This window comes from Diceros bicornis (assembly GCF_020826845.1).
Source record: "Diceros bicornis minor isolate mBicDic1 chromosome 28 unlocalized genomic scaffold, mDicBic1.mat.cur SUPER_28_unloc_2, whole genome shotgun sequence".
NCBI classification, from domain to species: domain Eukaryota; kingdom Metazoa; phylum Chordata; class Mammalia; order Perissodactyla; family Rhinocerotidae; genus Diceros; species Diceros bicornis.
In genome coordinates, this window is record NW_026690892.1 from 618,879 (window position 1) to 625,000 (window position 6,122).

A 6,122-nucleotide genomic window follows, 5' to 3' on the forward strand; every position below is an offset into this window, starting at 1 on the left:
TTGTTTCTAGTTTTGGACTATTACAAATAAAGCTGCTATGAACATTTGTATGTAAGTCTTTGTTATGGACATGTGCTTTCCTTTTTATGGGCAAATACCTAAGAGTGGAGTGAGTGGATCACTTATGTTTAACTCTTTAAGGAACTTCCAAACTGTTTCCCAAAATGTTTATACATTATACCATTTTACATTCCCACCAGCAGTGTTCAAGAGTTCCCATATCTCTACATCTTTGCTTACACTTGGTATGGTCAGTCTTGTCAGACATTCTAATAGGCATGTAGTGTTGTATCTCATTGTGGTTTTAATCAGCATTTCCATGATAACTTATGATGTTGAGCGTCTTTTCATGTGCTTATTAGCCATCTGTATATCTTCTCTGATAAAATGTCTGTTCGAATCTTTTGCCTTTTTTGTTTCTTATTGTTAAGTTTTGAGAGTTCTTTATATATTTTGAATACAAGTGTTTTTCTCAAAAAAAATATAGTTTTAGGTTTTACCATTAGGTCTAAAATCCATTTCGAGTTATTTTTGGTATATGGTGTGAGGTATGGATCCAAGTTCATTTATTTTGCCTATGGATATCTCATTGTTCAGCACCATTTATTGAAACGGCTATGTTTTATCCACTGCATTGCCTTTGTGCCTTGGTAAAAAATCAGTTGTCGATATATACACAACTTGCATTTTAACATCATTGTGAGTTAGGGCTGTTTAGAATAATCTCTTGAAGCATCAGATGCGTTAAATCAGGGTTGTATTCCTTATATTTTTAAGCAAATTCTTTAACAAGATATAAGCTAAATGGAGAAAAGCATACAAATCCTAAGTGTATAGCTTGATGAATTTTCACAAAGTTAACACACTCGTGTATCTACCACCTAGATAAAAATAGGACATTCCCAACACCCTACAGCCCCTTCTCATGCTCTTTTCTAGTCACTGTCCTTTCTCTGCACAGGTATTTGCTCTCCTCCTTTCTGTCACCATTGATGAGTTTTGCCTCTTTATAGAAATGGAGTGATATCTGTACTCTTGAGTCTGCATACTTTTGCTTAACATTGTATTTTGGGGATACATTTGTGTTGTTGCATATAGTAGTAGTTCTTGTTGTGGTATATTATTTCCTTCTATGAACATATCACAGTTTATTAATCCGTTCTGCAGTTATTAGACATTTGGATGGTTTCTCCTTTAGGCTTTTAATGCTTCTATGAACATTCTTGTTCATTCTTTTGCAAATAGGTAAGTATTTTCTGTTGGATATATCCCTAGGAATGGCATTGCTGGTCATAGTGTATGGATATGTTCAGCTATAGTAGAGACTGCCAACATTTTCCAAAGTGGTTGAACCAGTTTATGCAACCCCTTCGCTACATCCAGTAGTATATGGGAATTACGTTGTTCAGCATTCTTGTTAACACTTGAAAGGTCCAGTCTTCTAAAATTTTAGGCATTCTGGTGCATGGATGGTGTTCTCGTGAGTTTGAATTGGTATTTCTGTGGTGACTAATGAGGTTGAGAATCTTTATATATGTTTATTGGTCATTTGAATATTCCTTTTAGTGAATTGTCTATACAGATTGCCCATATTTCTATTGGGTTGTTTCTTACTGATTTCTATGTGTTTTTTTTTTTTTTAATATCTTCTGGCTATGTCTTGTTTCTTTATAACTTTCTATTTTAAAGACTTAACCCTTCCAATAAGCTTCCTGCAAATGTCCCTGCTATAGAGAACAGGAAGATAAGCCTTTTGGTATATGCAAATAATATGATTTTTTTTTAATGAATTGGGGTAAATCTCATTTGGCACATGGCAGTTCAGTTTTTCTAAAACTAAATTATTGTTTTTGGTAGACGTTCCCTGGCCTTTAATGGGCCCATGAAAATTTGCCCCTTGATTTATTTGGGACAGGGTTTCTCAAAAGTGGCACTATTAAAATTTGAATGGGATAATTCTGTGTTGTGGCAGCTGTCCTGTGCACTGTGGGATGCTTAGCAGCATCTCCCAGGCCTCAACCCACTAGAGACCAGTAGTACCTACCCCCCACTTTGTGACAACCAAAAATGTTTCCAGAAGTTTCTGAATGTCCCTGGGGTGGGAGGTGGGAGTGCTAAAATTGCCCTGGTCGAGAACCACAGATCTAGATTTGTTTGTGGGTATTTTACCAGTTTGCCAGGAAATTACAGAGCTCAAAATTACTTGTGTTTTCTAAAATACATATGGAAATACAAAGGACTAAGAATAACCAACATATATTTTAAGCAGCAGGTCAAGGTGAGAAGACTTGATCTATGAGATATCCTGATTTATTGTATATAAAGCTATAGTAACCAAAGCACTTTGGTATTAGCACAGTGTTAGACTAGTGGAAAACAGTAGAGAACCCAAGTCCAGTTCCACGTGTATCCAGAAACTTGATTTCTTTTAATAGAAGTGCTCTTACAGAGCAGAGGGCAAAGGAGGGGCGTTTCTTTAAGTGGTCCTGGGACTATTAGATATCAGTATGGAAAAAATTCAAATTGGAACCCTACTTTACTCCGTACACAAAAAGCCATTCCAGGTAGATTAAAGACCTAGGCATAAAAGGCAAAACTATTAAGATGTTAGAATATAGTGGTTTTCAAACGATGTTCTTAAGCGTCTTAGAAAAATCATGGCTTATAGTGGGAAGGGGACAGTGGATCAGGGAAGTTCTAGGTCTTGCGTACTCTTTTGGAAATTTTAAACACTATTTCTTAAAAAAACTGTAGTCCTCCTCAGAAAAGGCTTGAAAACTCGTGCTGTGTGGCATAGATAGCCTTCTGTGTTTGTGCAGACTCAAACTTGTTTTTTTTTTGAAAATAGTATTGGACTTGCTTATAGGGCTTTCTCCCCTACTAGTCTGTAAATCCTTCAAGGCCAGGGACTGGTTTTTTTTCATTGTTTTTCCATGGGGTCTGGAATTGTATGGACTCAATAAAATAAATGCTTGTTAAATGAATTCAAGCACTGGGAGTGTAGGGAATGTATAGAGAAGAGCAGAGAGGAAGGAAGGTAGTTTGAAGAACACTCTCATTTACAGAAAGGGAGAGAGAAAGCACTGTATTGGAATAGTTAAGAACCGTGTTACAGACGTTAAGGAAAAAGCAAATGCATTTATTCTGTTGCAAGAGTACAGAGTGTTATGTTTGGCTGTATACCTAGAGGTTATGCTTATGGATTTTAGAATCAGACAGCAGGAGTCAGTCATATCTAGGCTCTGCCTCTTACTAGCTAAACAATATTGGGCATGAACTTGACTTCTTTAAAACCTAGTATTCACACTTATAAAATGGGAATAATATTACTCGGTGATTTAAGAGGTCATTGATGACCTTAGAGCTTTCCGGATTGTGGGATTAAAAGCTAGATTATAGGAGCTTGATTCTACTATATTGTTAAGCCTAAAGAACATTGAGAATCTCAGTAGGAAACAAACATTGAGACGCTGCAAAGAACGATTTTTATAGAAATGAAATACATTTTCTTGAGAGAATCTTACAGTTATATTTTTTAAGCCACGTTATTGAGAGTGGTCTACAAAAGCATAAAGCTACAATTGGACTTTCCTGTTGAAAGTATATTTCTCAAAATGTTTGCTATATCTTTGTTAAGGTAAACTGAGTGGTAAAGTGCTTTTAAACATGTTGAGCATTTCATGTTTTAAAGTATATTATGAAATTTTTAGAAATAAATCATACATCTTGATTCCAATTTTTTTATAGAAAAAATTCCTGGAGCAACCCCTGATAGCCTAGCCGTTAAAGTTTGGCACGCTCCGCTTCAGCGTCCCAGGTTCAGTTCCCAGGCACGAGCCACACCACTCGTCTCTCATTGACTGTGCTGTGGCGGTGGCTCATGTAGAAGAACTAGAAGGACTTACACGTAGACTATAGAACTATGTACTGGGGCTTTGGGAAGGAAGAAAAAAGAGAGGCAGATTGGCAACAGATGTTAGCTCAGGGCAAATCTTTCCAAGCAGGGAAAAAAAAAGAAAAAGAAAAATTGCCTAAGTGTAAGTTATTTATACTCATTTTTTATGACTTCTTATATAAGACTCTCCTGAAAAAAACTATACTGGCTACAAAGCTATCTGCTGATAAACAGGTATCCATATGGAGAGTTGCAAATGGTGATTTTCAAGTAGGGAAGAATTCAACCCTTATAAACTACACAGCAGGTAAACAGAATTTGTTGGCAGTGAAATATTCCTGTTAGTTCTAGTAGAACAAGGTAGCCAAGCATCAATCAAGATTTCACTGGTGCTTGTAGAGAGTAGTTGGGTCATGTCACAGACGTAAATTGTAAATTATTGTAACTTCATTTTATATAGTTACTCATTACAAAGGAGTTTATTATTATACTAGATTATTGAGGCCTACATCATTAAAATGAAACTGCATGGTGCTTTCTTATATAAGAGGAATTTGACAGTAAACTATTTACCTAAGGCATATACTGATAGTATAGCTACTTTGTACTTTTCATTCTTCTGTTGTTTTGATCTAATAATGGCATTTTGGGGGGTCAAAATACCTTTTTTTAGAAACCTTGATACAACCGTATGCTGTCTTCAAAATCTTACTTCAAATAATGCAATAGAGGCAAGTTGGAAGTAAAAGCGTGGAATACATAAACAAAATAAAATGGGAATTATGATGCCAGTTATCAATGGAATGCCCCTGTGTAACAACATCAGAGTGTTGGCCTCTATTGTCTGTTCTGCAATAATGGAGCTGCACCCAGTAGACATTTCTCTTTTGCACCTGGCATGGGTTAAGCTTTGTCAGAAAAGGTTTAGGACAAAGGGCCTTCCTTCCTAATTCCAGGGTGCTTCCATTCTTTTCTTTTTCTTTCTCCTGCAGTACAACCAACAGTGGCACAATTCAGGGGTGTCTACCGGGACTCACCCACAGTGGGTGATCCACAGTGGATTCAGTGGATCCCCTTGCATGGCTTAATAAGGAGAATGAGTGGCACCCCTGCAATTGGAATCCCAGTAAATCCAGTTGGCATCCCAGCCTCAGCCTACCTGCCCCTGGGAGGGGACAGGGCTTTCCTGTTTGCCAGTCCCAGCCTGCTGTTCCCTACCTGCTGAGCTCTGCCCTGACCAGGGACCGGTACTTGCCTTGGGAAACATGACAATCTTCTTCACCATCCCTGTGCTGCAATCATTCCTTCTCCAACAAGGCCTGAAGGCAGCCTTGGTGAGGGGGTCCTCTCGCAAATTTGTTTCTTTCTTAACTACTCTACTGTAATTCTGGGCTATTCTCTATAGTTCCCTTTAAAGGTTTATGGTTAATTGTTCGTTATATAAGCTGTCCCTGCTCAATGTATTGGTTGGTTTCCGTGTCCTGAGTGAACACTGATTCTTATCATTTTATATTATTTTATAGGGTGTTAGTGCTAAGGGGAAAAATGAAAGGAGAACAAGTTGGATAGGGAGTGTCAGGACAAGAGGATAGTTTATATTTTAAATGACATGGTCGATACAGCCTCTCCAAGATGACATTTGAACACAGAATTAAAGATGGTGAAGAAGATGAGGCAAGAAATCATCATGTGGAAGAGGATTCCAAGTGGAGGGAACATAGAGTGCAAGTCTACAGATGGGAGAGTGCCTGGCATGTACCAGGAGCGTAATGGAGTGCAGAGGTACAGGGGATGACTGGCCAAAGATGATGTCAGAGGGAGTGTGGGACCAACTGTATGAGGCTTGAGGTCCAGCATAAGGACTTGAACTTTCCCCCTGAGAGAAATGGAGATCCCCTGGAGAGATTTCACAATGTCAGGGTGTGACATCTGGTTTTAAAGGGTCACTGCAATTGGTGCATTGGGGATAGATTGTGGGTCAAATATAGAGGCAGAGAAACCAGTTATAAGGATACAGCGATAATCCAGGCCAGAACAATGGTGCAATGTGGTCCACCCAGCCATCAGGGGGTAACAGGGCGTGGACTTACATACCCACCGCAAGCAAAGAAAAAACTAGTCAAAATACGTGATATGATTATTTCGCTAATGATCAGTCTACATATGCAGTGGGTGAAAGTCCACAAGGCCAGAGAAAAGCAACCTTCGTGTAAAGAAAAATTCTAAG